This window comes from Hemicordylus capensis, chromosome 3 (assembly GCF_027244095.1).
Source record: "Hemicordylus capensis ecotype Gifberg chromosome 3, rHemCap1.1.pri, whole genome shotgun sequence".
NCBI classification, from domain to species: Eukaryota; Metazoa; Chordata; class Lepidosauria; order Squamata; family Cordylidae; genus Hemicordylus; species Hemicordylus capensis.
The window spans coordinates 116,095,321-116,114,141 of record NC_069659.1 but is presented as its reverse complement, the minus strand read 5'-3'; the positions used below and the strand labels follow the sequence as shown (position 1 = coordinate 116,114,141).

The following is an 18,821-nucleotide window of genomic DNA, read 5'->3' as shown; positions in this document are numbered from 1 at the left end:
TTCTTGTACAGCCAGTATTAAACCCTCTGTTTCTTTCTTCAAGTTGCCATTCTTAAGCCATTGCCAGGTCTTGGTGATGTCTGATTTTCCACTTATATTGTGCAAATATTGACCATGCAATGGCTTATTTTTCCATTTTTCTGCTCAGTTCTTGACTTGTTCTTTCTTGTAGGCCTGCTTTGTTTCATTGGTGTTGAATAGTTTCTCGTTATTGACCATTTGAAGTGCATCTTCTTCACTGTCCTTGATATATTCTTCAAGGCCTCTTTTCTCCTCCTCTACTGTTTGATGGACTTGCAGCAATCCTCTTCCACCTGACCTGCGAGGGTGGTATAGCCTATAGACATCACTGTGGGGGTACAGAGCATGATTGATGGTCATGATTTTCCTGGTCTTATAATCGAGCGTCTCTAGCTCTGCCTGGGTCCAGTCTATTATTCCTGCAGTGTATCTGATAACAGGTATAGCCCAGGTGTTTATGGCATGTATGGTGTTCCTGCCATTGAGTTTGGACTTTAGGATTTTTCTAACTCTCCACACTTTTTGGATGGCGCAACTCATGAGCATGTAGTCTGAAGGAAATTTGAAGGTTTTCAAGCCTAAGGTCCTCCCCATTGGACTGGCCCTCTCATGAGAGAGCTAATCCCTGGGTGGCAAGCTGCCACAGGGGCAAGAGTGTGGTTTGTTCTCCATGGACTGCTTTGCTGGGGTGAGCCATCACGAGAGCATTCTTGGTCACAGCAGGCTCCTTTACCCTCCCTCATATACACATCCCCTCCTAGAAATACATCATGCTCCCTTCCTGGTGTTACAGAAAAATAGTGCCCCTCAGCATCCCCCCACTGCCAGAAATTGTGCTTTTACTAGACTGTTTTGTTGTGGGGCTCTTATGAGGGCAACAGTGCAATCACTGTCAGATAAAGGGCTTGCATGGCATTTAAAGGGATTTAAATGCCCCTTTCTGCCGAGGGAAGGTGGACCATTCTGAAAAGGCACAAGTATGCTCGGGATCCCCCCAAGATTGTGGCCAAACGCCTTGCCCACAGTCTGGCAACACGAGCACTATGGAGCTTGCTGGGATGTGGACTCAGCAGACCATGAAGATGGAGGGGCTCTCCTGACCTGAAAACAGAGGTTGCTGGGCTGCAGCTGCATGCATGTCTGTGATGCAATTCACAGTTAGAAAAATTAACTGTGTGTTCAGAAACCTCTGGTTTCACGTTACGTGTGAATGCAGCCATTGCTTCATAGTAAGGCCAACCTTGATCATAACTGTAGATCTCCACTTAACCTATTTACAGACACAAATCAGTTTAGAGTTTCCAGTAGATCATATTTATGCATCAGAATATTCAACTGTCAGCATTAGCTGCTAAATCAAAGTAAGCATCTATTGAAAATTTCATCTTATGCATCTCCCTAAATGATTATTTTGCAGAAGGATCTTATCTTTCTTTTTATTTCTAGGAAAAGCCAGTAATTTATTGCAACCCACAATATGGCTTATAGTTATACTATGGTTTTACCATGGCTTGTGTACTTAATTGAATCCCCCCCACTTTATTTTTTATTTTATTTTATTTAGAATACAGGAAACTAATTACAGTGTTTGGCTTCCATTCACCTCCGGATCTTTTAATCCTCTTGTGGATAATACTGATGCTTCTGTAAATTGTAATTAAGAACAGAAATCGGCCATGCTGTGTTACACATCAAGGTTGCTATTAAACAGTCACCTTTCATTAAGAAATAATTACTGTTTCTGCATAAGTAGAATTAGAGATTATGATAGTAGGATAGTAATGACTGATGTGAGCATATTCTTAAATAGTTTTTAGTGTACATTCCCTTTATATCTATACTGTATCTGGTAGCTAGTCTTCAATGTAGTTCTCCAGATGAAGCTATACTTGTTTCTAAATGTCATTTGAAAAATGATTAATATTTTAAATGGCTTTTCTCCTGTCTAAAGCTTTTGATTAAGCCAGTATAACAACATTAATATGACAATCAATTAATCATTGTTTAATGTTTCTCTAATGAAGTTTTCATGTGTTAATATTTTTACTCAATGGAGACATGGAAACTTTGGTGGTACACATTTTCTGTTATGCAGAAATAATTTATTTTCTGTATATTAAATTTCAATCCAGGATAGGCCTGTCTGTTAATGAATATAGAACTTCAACGTAGCTTCGTACACTAGAGTTGCCATCAGCACAATGATCAACTAAAGAATACTTGGTTCTTCAGTAGGAACACATTTTGATCAGGAGAGCTGAGACGAACAGCTACACACTTTTTTTTAAAAAAGGTATTATTTTTGTCTTGCTATTTTTCCAAAAAACCACCTAATGGCTCAGCAGGGACATGCTTGACTAACAAGCAGAAGGTTGACAGTTCGAATCCCCACTGGTATGTTTCCCAGACTATGGGAAACAGGGACACCTATATCAGGCAGAAGGTATACTGTAGGAAGATGCTGAAAGCCATCATCTCACACTGCGTGGGAGGAGGCAATTGTAAACCCTTCCTGTATTCTACCAAAGAAAACCACAGAGCTCTGTAGGTGCCAGGACTCAAAATCGACTTGACAGCACACTTTACCTTTTATTTTGCCAAAATAGGGAATGAAAATGCAATATTATAGATGGTAATTTGTTGAAACAATGTGGCAGGTTATTTTATATAGCAAAGCAATTGAGATGGGCAAAATACCTCTAAAAAGCATTTTAGATACAAAATAAAAAATATTTGGTAAACAACCAATAAAAATACAAAATAATATTTTAGTACTTTAAAATACATCTTAAAATGCATTGCCTGAAAAAAGAAAACAATTTTGAGATGTTTGTTACTTATCCAAACTTGTTTCCATTTCCTTTAATCAATACAAGTTTTTCAAAGATCAGATCACTCAAATTGTGCCTTCTGGGGCTATGAATTATCCCAGCTAAGGGAAATGACCATTCTATGGGACCACTTGATGTTAGACTTGTATTATACAGTATCTTAAAAAAAAAAAAAAAAAAAAAGCCAGACAATGGGATACCCATCCAAGATACTAATATGCTTGGATTTGTCCTGCAAGAATTAGACTATTTCCACCTTGTTAAACACTCAATCAGATCAATAATTCCAAAACAACATAATGCCTTGTTTCTTTTTTGCTATGTTTCTCCATTCCCACTACCCTCCAAGGGCATCGGCAGGCTCCCCCCCCCCACCGAAGTGGGGGTGGGGAATATACACAGACTATGTATGTCAGTAGAAATCAAAGCACAACAGGATGTATCCAATGTTAATCCTGCTTAGAGTAAATCCTTTGAAATAATTGAATGTCATGACAAAGGCTGCAATCCTATAGCTGTGGCATAGTAAAAAATGAAATAAAATAGAGCAGCAAGTTGTATGGTGAAGGCATCATATGGCCGAACATCATATGGGGAGGAGTACAATTCCTTTTACCCCAATTCATCTGCTCCCCACTTCTCTCTCTCTCTTTCTTGAAGCACTGAGAGAGCAATGGGGGGGAGGTGTTTTATAGGAGTGACTCAGAAGGATTCTCCTCAGCTAAAGAAAGCTTCTAGTTTATATACAAATAAAAAAATGATTATTTGTATATCCTACAAATCAGAAAATAAAGATTGTAACTGCACCATAAGCCAATGTGGTGCAGTGATTAGGTTGTTGGATGAGGACTGTGAGACCAAAGTTTATTTTATTATTTTATTTTTAACATTTCTATCCTGCTCTTTCTCCAAAGAGCCCAGAGAGGTGTACATGGTTATGTTTCTCCTCACAACAACCCTGTGAGGTAGTCTAGGCTGAGAGATAAGTGACTGGCCCAGAGTCACCCAGTGAGTTTCATGGTTGAATGGGGATTTGAACTTGGGTCCCCCCCAGTCCAACACTCAGTCATGAAGCCCTTACTCAGTGGGTGATAACTGGGTGAACTTGGCCACTCACTATTTCTCAGCCTAGCCTACCGCTACAGATTGTTGTGAGGATAAAATGGGAGGAAACAAACTTGGGATATGGTACATGGAATCATCTGCTCGTGTAAGGCAGTCTCTCTCTCTCTCTCTCTCTCTCTCCAACTTTACAGGCTATAGTGAGGAAAATTAGATATTCCCTACCCACATCACTCTCTCACTGCTTGAGAAAGTAATACACAAAAATAATACACATCAGCATCTGAAAGAACTGTAGTTTTTAAGTGTTGTTCTTGTATTGTCCTTCTTTTAAAAATCTAAACAAAAACTTTTACACCACTTTTTCATGTTTTAAAGACAGCCGGGAGTGGAAGAACAGTGAAATAAAGACATGAGAGGCTCTAGAGGTGGGGAGAGGGAGAGAAGGGGGTGAAAGCCAAGGAAGAAGTTAACTACAGTGGGAGAGGAACAGACCCATAGCCAGCCTAAAAGGTTTGCAGGGGAGATCACAAATGTTGGGGTGGCCCAGGTTATATGGTCTTTTAAAAACAATTTGCAGCCTAGAGCACTTATATTGAAGTAGTGCAAAAGTCAACAGAAATTGCAGTTTTCTAAACCAATGTCTTTGACTGAAGTCAATAAAAATTCACATGATTGAAATAGTAAGCCAGTTTCCTTAAGCCATTACAATGGGAGCATGATTATTATTTATAACAAATAAAAGTCCACATAGTTTAAAACTGTAAATTGTGTTCATTAACCAACTACAGCAGAGTACTGTTATTTATAACAAATAAAAATCCACATAAACTGTAAACTGTTTTCATTAAATTACCACAACAGGAATACTTCTAGTTTATAACAAAAGTGTTCTTCCCAGATAGCAGCTGAGAAGCCCACAAGCAGGAGAGGGTGTGGACTCCTCTCTCCTGCCTTGCTCCCCTGCAACTTGTATGCAGTGAACTGCATATTGCCTCTGAGTTGAGCATGAAAACATTATTGAACAAATATGCCCATTTCACATATCAGAAATACTGAGGCCAAGGTAAAGGACAGTCAGAGAGCAAAGTAATCCCACAGTCACAGAGCTGAATTTCACACACAGCAGGCAGAAGGGATTCATGGCAGCAGAGAGACTCATCATGCTTTTCAGCAACATATACCCAAAGTGGTTTAAACAGCAAACACATTAAAATCAAATTTACCAAATTACACATGCAGAGAAGAAGAACAAATAAAAACAAACAAAACAAAACCTTAGTTGCAGAGAAAGATGGCTTTTAACACTTTAGAAGCTTTAGATCCAGTCTATGAAAGCATGGCTGCTTGATTTCCTGAATTTTTTTTTCTGTGTCCCACTGTGTGTCCCCACCACAGCCAAGTAACCTAGAAAGTAAGCTCAGCACTCTGAATGCCCTCCAGCAATCTGAACCCAAAGCTCTTTGAAGGTAAATTTCAGACAGAGAGAATAATTATTATCCTTTGTCTCAGAGAGGAAAGAAATGCAAGATCTTTAGCTACCGGCCATTGTGTCTCTCTCATCCACAGAAAACAATAGGGGACAGACAGGAAGATATTTGTAAACTACTTGTAAAACAACCTGCCTAAGCCTTAGGCAAAGTTGAGATTGGACCAGAAGAACTTCAGGCTCTTCAAGTCTGGTCATTTTATTCACAGGGATAGCGTCCTGTCCCCCCTCCACACACACACACACACACCCTGCCCCAGATTTTCAAACATGGCTGGCTCACCAGTCAGCAGCAGAGAAAAACTATTCAAACTTCAGGGGGCAGAGAGGGAGGAACAGAGCGTGCACGCGCACACACACAAACACAAACACGGATGTGAAGGAGCCAATGGGTTGCCTGCTTGCAATAAAAAGGCAGCTTGAAGCAAGAAAGCAAAGCAATGGTTGGCTGAAATGTATTTTGGTTTCAGAAATGTATTTAAAAAATACAAAATACTTGAGCAAATGTATTTTTGATACAAAATACTTTTCTAACAAGTATTTTATATACAAGATACAAAAGTATTGAAAATACGTCTTTTAAATACTTGTATTTTAGCTACTGCCCATTGTGGTGAGGCACCTGGGATTGGGACCAGCAGTTCTGAGAACCCAGAAAGCTAAATTGAGGCCTGTGTCTAAAGTTGCTGGTCTGCAGAGTGTGAACTTTGGTTCTGCTGAGCCAAAGTAATTGAATGGAATTGTTTATGCTGTAGTCAAGGCCTGATGAGAAGGAAAATTTACTATGTCCTACCTTGGAGTTGTTTTGCATTGTGCTATACTGATACCAGTCAGGAACATAGGAAGCTGCCATATACTGAGTCAGACCATTGGTCTATCTAGCTCAGTATTGTCTTCACAGACTGGCAGCAGCTTCTCCAAGGTTGCAGGCAGGAATCTCTCTCAGCCCTATCTTGGAGAAGCCAGGGAGGGAACTTGAAACCTTCTGCTCTTCCCAGAGCAGCTTCATCCTGAGGGGAATATCTTGCAGTGCTCACACATCAAGTCTCCCATTCAGATGCAACCAGGGCAGACCCTGCTTAGCTATGGGGACAAATCATGCTTGCTACCACAAAACCAGTCATGAGAACTAGTTTGAAACTTGCTATGTTAATCATATAATAATAATAATAATCTTTATTACGGTCGTTGACCAGCACTAGTTGTAAAACAGTAATACTATACAGTAAATGCAATATAAAGAAAGTGTTGCAGTATTACGGAGATTAAAATTGATATAGCATTAAGACTGAGGGGGAGGGAATCTAAAAATACAAAATTTTAAAACATGATATAAAACACAAACAGAATAGATAAAATGCATGTAAGTTAAAAAGGACTCAGCCAAACACTTTGTTTCAGTCAAAAAGCAGTATAAAATCAGAACAAATTTAAAAGAGGGGATAATCAGCATTCTATGGGGTCCTGCTCAGCACAGAGTCACTGAAAATGCTAGTAAAATACTAGTGAAATAGATTAAAATAAAAGGGCAGCTCATTCCTGCTTATTGAACAATTACAACTCCAAACACAGCTCAGCTCCCAATCTGGGAGGAGTTAATCATATTTAGAAGGTCTTAGAAAGCCACATTTTAGATATCAGTAAATGTATGGATTGAAGTACATACTTTCGCACAGTAACTGCTGAATTGCTTTTATATGAAATCTCCTGATAACATTTTATACATGCTTCTGCTAATAACATTCTTCCATGCTATCTTAATAACATTTCTTAAAATTGAAGGCGCCAACAAAACTTTGGGAACTGACCACAGACAGATCCAGCTGGGCATAAATGGGGATGTTGCTATCTGAATTCAGTAAACTTGTTAGCCGGACCCCACTAGAGTGAATGATGGGAGACCAGGGAATTCTTTACATTAGGATGGAGACTTTAGCAGATTTGATGTGGCTGTTTTTGATTTGAGATAGGACAGGAGGCTTGAGGAGAGGTTATAAAAGGGGACATGCATACCCCTCCCAGAGTAGAAAGAAATGGGAACATTTGGAGGAAAGGAGAAGCTGCCAAGGGAAGCTAATGAGACCCAGGGAGCTGGATGTCGGCCCTGACAAGGGAGAGACGCCCCCTGCCCCTTGGATCAATGGGTGAACACAGCCTGTGTTCTCTAGCCATTCCTGGGCCTTTCACCTAAGCTGCCTGGACAGTTTCCAGCCCTCCCGGCGTTTTTCCTCAAGGCCACCTGACCAAGCTACAGACAGGAATTATCTACTAGGAATTGCCTTCAGTTCAGATTTCCAGTACTAATGTACCTTTCTGTCTCCTCTCTTTCCACCTGTGGAATCATTCTTCCCCCTCAGCTTTCTAGCTGCATCCTTGCCTCGGCAGGCTGTTGTTCCTCTTCCTCCTCTGTTCCCATCCCTCCTCTTCCTCTCTCTCTCTGCTCTTGGCACACAATCATCACATCAGTGATGAGCTCTTAGCTTCCCTCTTCCCCTCTCGAGCCTGGCTGTTCGGCCCATGGATTGTGCTTGGCTTTCTCCCTCTGTCTGCACTGCGGATGAAATGTTTTGCAATTTTGTGGTGAAAGCAGGGAGATAAGACCTTGTTGCTAAGAGACAGAGCTTGCCAGCAGACTCTGAGTGAGATAGGAAAGTGTTTTCATTCCCAGTCAGTGAGAGAAATATGCTTTAGCTGTTAGCTCAGTACTGGTGTGTGAGACAGAGAGTGCTTCCTAATGCTGTTTGGTCATAGTAAGAGAAATGACTTACTGTAATGTGGTTGAGAACTCTACATTACAATGAATAAGTATTTTGCTTACATGCCCTTGTGCTTAACTGCCTGAATGTAATTACAGCTTCAATAAAGCTTTTTAAATTCTAGCCTGTGTGGGACACTTCTTATCTCCCTCCTTCCTCCTGTCTGCACATGCTCTTAGGATAATAAATCAAAAGCAGTCAGGTTGACTACAGTTGTGTTAGTAACAGCTAGGCTGCTCACAACACCATCTCTGGAAGCAATTCAGCACAAGGGACTGTATGGAGCAGAATCCTTGCCACAGGGAACTCTGACAAAGGACCAGTTTTGAAAGGGGGCTGTCCCTCCAGGGTCATGTGGCAAGGCAACATTTGGCATCTTTGCTCACTTGCCACATTACCTTGGGCTGCCTCTGGTCTTTTGGATGGAATTATAATTCAGACACACTGTCTGGTACCTTCATGGTACTGTTAAATGCCACAGAGGTACCATTATTTATTGTTTAAATTTTATACCACCTTTCATTAAAACAATATCAAGGTGATTTACAAAACATTTAACACAATATAAAATTATCAAACAGTCGCACAATAAAATATTAAATTGGAATATAAAAATATAAATCTTTTAACAAGTTTTAAAAACATACATAATAGGACTGGGGCATAGCTAGGGGAGAGGGGGCCAGTGTTTGCCCCTCTCCTCGGTGGCCCCTTGGAGTGAGAGAGATAATGAAGAAAATAGGGAGGGGTGCAGCTGGGGGCCCTTAAGGAGCTGGTTGGCCCAGGTTCTTTGAACCCATCTGCTCAATTATAGCTACAGCCCTGGGACCATAAAATATAGAGCAGCAGCAACACGCATATAAAAGCCTAGGTAAAAATTTTATTTATTTATCATATTTTATTTATATGATAAATAAAGTCAAGATTTAACTTGCTTTCTAAAAACTGAGGAGCAGATGCCCACTGGGAGAGCATTCCAAAGTTTGGGGGCAATAACTGAGAAGGTTCTGTCCTGCATGCACAACAGCTGAGCCTCCGTTACTGTCAGCATGCGAAGCAGAGCCCCCTCTGATCAAGTGGGCAGAAACCCTTAGAAGCAGGTGGTCCCTGAGGTACTATCTATCTATCTATCTATCTATCTATCTATCTATCTATCTATCTACCTATCTATCTGTCATATTTCAGTACCACCTGATATAAACATCTCTAGGCAATGTACAACATTTAAAACAATATAAAAGTCATAGATTAAAATCCACAAACACATTAAAAAGAATAGCATAAGTATTGAAACTGTTAATCCGGGGCCCAAACCATTAAGGGCTTTAAAGGTCAAAACCAGCACCTTGAATTGTCCCTGGACACAAACTGGCAGCAGGGGTGTGCACAAACCCCAGTTGCCTGGTTCAGTTCGAGTCTGGGCTGGACTCAAGCTGGACCAGGTATATTCGGTTCTGGCACTCCCCAGAACAGCCCCCAGTTTGGTTCAGGGGAGTTCACGAGTTGTGTGTTGGTTTTTTAATTTTTAAGTTTAAAAAATTAAATTTTACTTACTGCCATTTAGTACAGGAACTTAGATTAGGCTGCGGGGGTGGCGGGGCGGGGGAGAGTTGTCTCCAGAAGCCCCCCCCGCCTCCATTTATGTACAAATCGCCCAGTTTGGGTGGTCTTCAGCCCACACCAGGCCTACTCTCCATTGTGGTGGCCATTTTGGAGGCCGCTGTGCATGCCCAATGGGCCATTGGGGAATTGTGCTTAACTTGCGGAGAGGGAAGGAGGTGCTCTGAAGGCCCTTTGGTCCAGGCTCCAGAATTACCTAGGTGCACCACTGAGTTTGGATTTAAGCAGTTCATCTTCTCCTCATGCCAATTAGTATGTCTCTACCCTTCTGAAGGATTGTCAAGCAGGCTGTGACATGTGTTAACTTGTGATTGGGAACCTGGGAGGGAATGTGAAGTCTCCGGATAAAAATTTTGAGCCAAAGGAATCTGGGGGATGTTTCTTCCTTTATGCTGAGCTCAGCACCGATCCACTGCTCCTCTAAGCAGTAGGAGAGGTACTCAGATTTGAAGCCATTGTACACGCTGACCCCTGATTTAACATGTGGCCTTAAAGTTAACTTCTACTGATTTCAAGGGAGCTTTCCCAAGTAATGTATTTAGTGGGGTTCAAGTGATGCCCCATGGATTAAGCCCTCATGGAATAACCCATATCTGTATGAAACCATCTTAGGAAATACTGGTTTTCACCACAGTTCAAAACATATTAATTTGGACATAAAAGGACACTTTGTATGGTTTGGTTTTATATATACCTGTATGTGAGTTAGATAGAAATCTGTACATTTAATTCTCTTAGCCGGCATACGTGTCCTCCTGGATTTGGTGACGGAACTCTCACGAGAGTTCCTAGCATTGGGCGAGAATTTGGGGCAAAGGAAAAATGGCAGCTGCTGGGAGTCGGCGGCGGGATGACCTGGCCTGGCCAGGCCATGCCGTCCCGGGTATGGGCGGGGAGATGGCGGCAGCAAAGCCCGGCCTGCCCGCAGGAGGTGGAAGGCAGTGGCGGGATGGCCATCCTGGCCGTCCCAGGTAAGGGGAGGGCAGCAGCAGTGGCAAAGCCCGGCCTGCCCACGGGAGGCGGGAGGCAGTGGCGGGACAGCCGTCCCGGCAGTCCCAGGTAAAGGGGAGGTGGCAGCAGTGGCAGCAAAGCCTGCCCTGCCCGCGGGAGGCAGGAGGCTGTGGCGAAAGGGCCGGAACTTCTGTCCCAGGTAAAGGGGAGGCGGCAGTGGCAAAGTTCGGCCTGCCCACAGGAGGCGGTGGCGGGACAGCCGTCCTGGCCGTCCCAGGTTAAGGTGAGGTGGTGGTAGTGGTGGTGAAGCCCGGCCTGGCCACTGGGAGCGGGAGGCGGCGTGCCAGGCCAGCAAGCCAGCAAGTGGATTGGAAGCAGCGGAGAGACTGCAAAGAGGGTGAGTGGGAAAGAGAGAGGGCAGAGTGGGGTAGGAGGGAGGGGAGGGGGCAAGAGAGAGTGGGGCAGGAGGGAGGGGGAGGGGCATGATGGAGGGGGAGGGGGCAAGAGAGTGGGACAGGAGGGAGGGGGTAACAGCCAGCCCCAAATAGTGCACAGATTATCTGTGCGGGTAGTCTAGTAGGTATTTATTATTGGTGCAAATAATAATGAGTGCCAGCAAAACATGCGAGTGTTTTGATTAAATTCTAATAATGTATTAATTAAAATGTATTAATTATTGCTTAATAAATTTAGTTTATTATTAGAATCAAATTAAATTCTTAAATTAATTCTCAAACTCTTAAATGAAACTGAAAAATACTCCCACTCATTCTGCTCTAAACCTGGCACCCTCCCCACATACATTCCACCACCCTCCCAGTGCCCCCAACCTGGCCTTGAAATCACCATTCTCAGACCATCCCCACTCTTCTGCTCTCCCAGACACATCTCCCCAGCCCAACCCCACCCCCAACAGCTTCTCCGTTTCAATAACACCAGGCCCACAATTTACTTAGTCATGCAGAAGAGCTCTGTGTTACACATGCTAACTTGTTGTTGAAAGCAATGGATGTTCCACCCACCACCCTCTGTTTCTGAAGCCCCAGTCTGCTCATCTCCCGGCTGAGAGCTGAGAGAGTCCTTGTGTCCTCACCCTTTGGCTCACACAAAGAAGCTTGTGGCCCTGGAGCAGCCTTTTCTTTTGTAGCAGTCACCTGGAGTGGGTGGAGCAGAGGCAAAGAATCAGGGCCCCACCCAGCAGAACTCTTTTCTCTTCCCTTCCCTTCTCCCAGGCCTTGGCATGGCCTGTCATGTAGCAGTCACCTGGCATTTAGAGTATACCCAATATTGTTCTTAGTTTTAAAAAATTACTCCCAGGTGTTTTTCTTTTTGAAATATATAGCTGACCTTAGACTGGTGCTATAGAAATTCTTATAACAGAATCTATGTTCATCTGTTTATAGCTTGTGTTGGGTACATCAGTGCTGTGCTGTGGACTGAAATAAGAAATATCTGCACTGGTACTTTAAGATGTGGCAATTGTGCAGGGCGTATACACCGATTCACAGCTACCTATGGAGTCCACAAACAGGCCCTGCTTGAATCATTAGTCCCTTTAGTTTAAAAGGAGTTTTAAGGGGAGTATCACTTTAACTCAAACTTTACAAAGAATGAAACGGAAACTTTGTGTGCTAACTTATTTGCAGTCCATATCACAAATACACAGTTTTTGCAGACTTCTGTATTATTCCTCATTGCCAACTTTTGTTACATCTATCCACGATTTCCCTTTCTCTTTCACATTTACCTTGGCGCTTGTATTTACATCAACACATTCAGCTGGTACACTTTAAATAATAACTTCCTAAACATAATTGTAATCAGGAATCCACAACAATGTATAGAATGTGATTTTCCCCCCAGGTGTTTTTACCTGTTGAATTTGTTGATGTAGATATAAGTGCTGAGGTAAATGTGACAGTGAAAGAGGAAGGAAAATCAGGCATCCGTTATGGTGTTTGAAAATGCGACTGCCATAAGCATGATGGCAGGTACTTCCATGACTGGCAGCCTGGGATGCCCCAGACTGCCAATCATGAAAGCGCCTGCCATCTTGCTTATGACATATGCCTCTTCAGATGCATGCCATTATGTCAGTGGTGCAGGAGGGGGAGTCAGTGATTTGCCAGGAGTCTGGGACTTCTTGACACACTTTGGAAGGCATATGTAAGTATGTTGTCCTTTAAAAAAATCTGAAGAGGGCTATAGTTTGTGGCTAGTGTGCTGCTTCAACATTTGCTTTCTAAGGCAGCAGACCGTGAAGCTGAGATGCCTTAGAGCTCTTCAGAAACAAACACTACATGGCATGAGAGGCACCTCTCTATGTACAAAATGGAACAAAAGAGTTACTTATTCATCTGCAATCATTTCCAGAAAATGTTTGAAAGTCCCAAATAAAGTATGTTTCCCACATTGTTCAAAACAGAGTTTTGGAATTTTAAACAGCCATTTAGATTAGCTGTTATTGAGGATTTCTTGGTGAGTCAATGATACTCCCCAGCTAGGTCATCTTTGCGAAGTTAAGGACACCCTTAGGTTATGTCTTTACTAGATATTCAGCTTGTGTCTTCGGGTATGTTTATTGCCTACATAGGAACATAGGAAGCTGCATGCCTTATACTGAGTCAGACCCTTGGTCCATCTAGCTCAATATTGTCTACACAGACTCAGAGCAGCTTCTCCAAGGTTACAGGCAGGAGTCTCTCTCAGCCCTATCATTAATGGTGATGCACTGACACTGTGCACTGCAAGATAGTTTCCTTAAAAGTAGGCACAACAGTTTGCTACTTGCAGCCCTGAGCAGAACTCCACTTTCAGGATCCTTCATATGACAGTGGGTGCCCTATTAAAGAAGCACTAACTTTCCTATAATATTCCTTGGGAACTGAAATGTCATGCTGCTGCTTTTCCCATTGAATACATTTACTGGAGAGTGGGCACAGTGGCATGTCTCTTGAAATATCACCACTGATTAGTAACTTGTCTCCAGGCGTGGCTGGAGCTTGCTGTGGCAGAGGGGGCAGGCCTTTAAAGATGGCCGAAACTGCTGTCATCGCCACCCAGCATCCTGGCACCCAGGTTGGCATCCCATGCACCCAGCTCGCTCCTCCAATGTGCCAGCTGAGTGGCAGGGATAGGATGCACAGTAGGGCAAGAAGCAGGCCAGGCATGGGGGATGCCAAGACAGGGGCTGCTGGGCTGGGCCTGCGAGATGCTGAGCAGTGGCAATTTCAATGATTTAAAAAAGTCACAGGACTCTGTCATTGGCAGTGCAGAGACAAGTAGGGATTTAAGCACACTTCTAAAAACACGCAGAGGTGCTCTGCCAACGATCAAAAGCAACATTGTTTGTTTTGCCTAATGTAGTTTGTTTTGCCCCCACCCGCCTTCTCCCAATTCTCCCAAACGCAATCCCAGAGTTCCAAGTCTGCCCGACTCCTGACAGTGCTTTGCCCTGTAATTCCCTCCCCGTAAACCGGTTGTCAGCTTGATGTGGGCATGGAAAAGCTGCACAAGTCATTCTGACTTTTTGCCCGTCCTCAGCTGGCTCTCAGCTTGTCTATAGCTGTGGTACAGCTATAGAAAGACAGATAGCCTGCAGCCTTCTTGTCAGCATGGAGCTTTCAGGTGTGACGTCAGCCAAACGGTGGTCTGGGTAGTGATGTCCCATGTGCCTGATGTCCCGTGCGCACAGGGGCATGGCTCGGGCTATGGAAAGCTCAAGCGAGCTCTCTACCGGTCATTTCAGGCAGCACTTGCTGCAGCATATATTTCCCTTTCTCTTCCTCCAGGGGACAAGGGAGTGCTCACTCGGGGCTCTCCGGAACCCAGGCGTGGGCAGGGGGAGTTCGCTTGGGGCTCTCCTGGAGCCCGAGCCACGCCCCCCTGCAGGCTTCAGCAGCCCTTTTCACTGGCAGCCCGGATTCTTTGAACTCGTTCGCACAATGGTGGCTCCACTCCTGGGAGATTTCTTGTAACAGTTAGGTTAGAGGGAAAGGAGGATGCTGCCCACAGCACCCCAACACAGAAAGCTGCTCATGGCTTGTTTTCAGCTCCAGTAGCCACCCTGTCGTTTAACTGCTTGCTCCTAGTTACAATGGATTTAGGAAAGTGGAACTCAGAACTGAGTGAAACACAGGAATAATACAATAACAAAAGGGGGGGGGACTCCATCAAAATCCACTCTAATTTCTAAGCCTTTAGAAAAACTGCAAGGATTTTCAAGTGTATTGTTCCAGCTCAAAATAAGAAGGGCAGGAAACATTAGGGTTTTTTTTTAAAAAAAGGTTTATGTGCTTAGGAACCCATGGAGGTTACGCTGATTATAGCCATACTCTAGGTTTATAGACTGCATTTTTGACTCTGCAAGTGAGAATTTGCAATCTCATTCTACATTTGAGTACCAAACCTGATTCAAAGAAACAAAATGAAACATTGATCCAAATGATTCCCTGAGGCTACTCTGCTGAATATAATACAAAATTGATATTATAGTAAATCTAAGTAACCGCCCATTAAAACCCTAAACATTAACACTATGAAATAAACCCAAACTCCCTTTAAAATCTATTGTTTAAAAATATTATAATAGTGCTAAGGGACACATTGATCATTTTAATTAAAAACTATCAGTCCTGCAGTACTTATATAGGAACACTTCATTTGTATAAAGAAAATAATATAGGATAAAGGGCCCTTTCTCCCCATTGTGTGAGAGGGATTCAGGGCGGGCGGCAGGGAAGGCAGCAGAAGCTCGCATTCTGCGCAGATGATCCAGCTGCTGGGTCCAGGAGGGACAAGGCACATGATCCTGCATGCCCACATGTTTTGCTGCTTCCCCTGGCAGTGTAGAGATGCAGGGGTCAGGATGCATCATTCTCACAATGCACCGCACAAGTGCGCAGTGCATTGTGGGGATATCCCCAGCAACAGGCGGGCGCCCATCAGTTTTGCAGTGTCAGCTGAAAGCAGATGGTGCTGCACACAATCTGGGAAATGGGGTTAAGGGAGCACTCACTCCCTTAACCTTGTTTAGGAGGCGGGTTCCCTAGGCAGGTTTGCCACGGAAGCACCACCAGGATCAGGCATGATCCCGGAGGTTCTCTTGCACAGCCAAGACTGGGCTTGGCTTTCTTAGCCTGGTCATGGCTGTGCATGAAAACAGCCTCACATTGTATAAACAAAACCACCATTGTATCCCAAAACCTTAGATAAGGTCTGACTTTTTTCTAGCCCCCAGAAAAAATGAGAAACTACTCACTATTTATAAAAGTAAAGTGTGCCATAGAGTCGGTGTCGACTCCTGGCACCCACAGAGCCCTGTGGGTTCTCTTTGGTAGAATACAGGAAGGGTTTGCCATTGCCATCTCCTGTGCAGTATGAGATGATGCCTTTCAGCATCTTCCTCTATTGCAGCTGCCCAACAGAGGAGTTTCCCATAGTCTGGGAAATATACCAGTGGGGATTTGAATAGGCAACTTCTGGCTTGCTAGTCAAGTCATTTCCCCACTGCACCATTAGGTGGCACTCACTATTTATAGTGGAAGAAAAATGGTATACATGAAGATATGATTCCTTCTTCATAGGAACATAGGAAGCTGCCATATACTGAGTCAGACCATTGGTCCTTCTAGCTCAGTATTGTCTACACAGACTGGAAGCAGCTTCTCCAAGTTTACAGGCAAGAGTCTCTCTCAGCCCTATCTTGGAGGTGCCAGGCAGGGAACCTGGAACCTTCCAGGCAAGGGCCTTCTCTGTGGCTGCCCCAGGGCTCTGGAATTCGCATCCTGTTGAAACAAGAGCATCTCCTTCTCTGCTTGGAAGATCCTCAAGAAGTACCTGATTTCCCAGGTTTTTATGGAAATTTTAAGGTTTAATATAGTTTTTTTGACTGAGATGGTTTTATTTTTTTGTGAATTTTATACTGGTATATTGTTTTAAGAGATAACAAATATAACTTTGTACATCACCTAGAGACGTCTATATCAGGCAGTATAGAAATATGATAGATAAATAAAAGCTCTTCTCAGAATGGTCCCATCCCCTAAGGGTAATATCTTACAGTGCTCACATGTAGCCTCCCATTCAAATGCAAACCATGGGGGATCCTACTTAACAAAGGGGACAATTCATGCTTGCTACCACAAGACCAGCTCTCCTCCCATAGACCAGCTCTCCTCCCATTCTATCAAGCCCTGCTATCAAGCCCTCCAAACCAAGAGGAATAATTTAGTGCTCAAATAAAACCAGCAAATGTGGCTGTGTGACTGAGCCACATTTGCTGGTTCAACCACACAGCCAACAAATGTAGTCATATATGTGTAAAATGTGGTAATGTATCACATTATCAGCCACACGTTAGTGAAACCCAAACAAGCTGTGAGTTTTCACCTGAAATCTGGGCTATTCCAGCTACTTAGGCAGCCTGCAACTCAGCCTCAAGTCAATTGTTCTCCTAATACATTGCCAATCAATCATAGTGCTTAAGACAAGAAATAATGGCTAATATTCCATGAAGAATTTGCCATTATATCCCACAATTCAGCTTGTTTTCTTTCATCTTTGGTAAAAGGCTTGTGTACATACAGGAGAAGCTTGTTATCCATGAACCCGACATCAGCAGTTTTGCATATCCATGGTTGGGTAATTGGCACCCGATCTTGGAATATGCGGTGGGTGGGAGCAAAAAAAAAAAAAAAAGGCTTAAGAGTATCCACAGGTTGGGGCTGGATGGAAATGACCTCCGAGGTAATTTCCACCCAACATTAATAAAACAAAAATGTGATTATTATTATTATTATTGGTGGGGGGGAAATGAAAATTGCAGCATTGGGGGGGCATTGCTGGACAGCTAGGGACAGACAGAGCACGGTATGGAACTCCCACCATATCCCACCCGATATCTCCCCCACAGAATGTAACTGCCACAGATAATGGGGTTCTCCTGTATCTCATTTTGAGGCCAGGTGCTCAAGCAGCACTTCTCAGAAACACAGGATCTGGTCTCAGTTATGTATGTGCTCATAATAGCCAACATAAAAACAGCCTGGTTTTTAAATAGGCTGAAAGCCTATCTAGTCCAGCATCCTGTTTCATACAGTGACCCACTAGATGCCTCTGAGAAGCCCACAGGAAACAGGTGAGGGCATGCCCTTCTCTCCTTCTGTTGCTTCCCTGCAACTGTATTCAGAGGCATCTTGTTTCTGAGGCTGGAAGTGGCCTATAGCCACCAGATTAGTAGCCACTGATAGACCTGTTCTCCATGAATTTGTCTAAGCACCTTTTAAAGCCATCCAGGCTAGTGGCCATCACCACATCACGTGGCAGATAATTCCATAGATTAATTATGCACTGTGTGGAAAAGTACTTCCTTTTGTTAGTCTTAAATTCCCTGACCTTCAATTTCATGGGATGATCCCCGGTTCTAGTATTGTGAAAAAGGGAGAAAATGTTCCCTCTGTCCACTCTCTCTACTCCATTCTATACACCTCTATCATGTCTCCCCATAGACACCTCCTTTCCAAGCAAAAAAGCCCCAGATGCTGTAGCCTTGTCTCATAAGGAAGTTGCTCCAAGTCCCTGATCATCTTGGTTGGCCTCTTCTGCAACTTTTACAATTCTACAATGTCCTTCTTAAGATATGGTGACCAGAACGGCATGCAGTATTTCAAATGTGGCTGCATCATAAATTTGTATAAAACCATTATAATATTAACATTTTAATTTTCAACCCCCTTCCTAATGATCTCTAGCATGGAATTTGGCATTTTCAAAGTTGCCGTGCATCGAGTTGACACTTTCAGCAAGCTGGCCATCACAAACCCAAGATCTCTCTCCTGATCTCTTACTTATAACTGAGACCCCATCACTGTATTTGTGAAATTGAGGTTGGTTTTTGGGTTTTTTTGCCTCAATATGCATCACTTTACACACACTTACATTGAACTGCATTTGCTTTTTGTCACACACTCACTGGTCCCATTACAGATCCCTTGGGGAACCCCACTTCTTTCTTCCCTCCATTGTGAAAACTGCCAGTTTATTCCTACCCTCTGTTTCCTGTCTGTCAACCAGTTACCAATCCACACATGA

The 18,821-nt window shown here is 43.3% G+C and overlaps 1 long non-coding RNA gene across 1 annotated transcript in view; it reads right to left on the bottom strand.

Annotated features, from left to right (window-relative positions):
* LOC128349151 (uncharacterized) overlaps positions 1-7,934 on the bottom strand; it is a 70,219-nt gene extending 62,285 nt beyond the window's left edge. The window contains exon 1 of the long non-coding RNA XR_008318586.1: positions 7,713-7,934. This is a non-coding gene — a long non-coding RNA (uncharacterized LOC128349151). The remainder of the gene's footprint in view (positions 1-7,712) is intronic.
* Between the last annotated feature and the right edge of the window lie 10,887 nt (positions 7,935-18,821).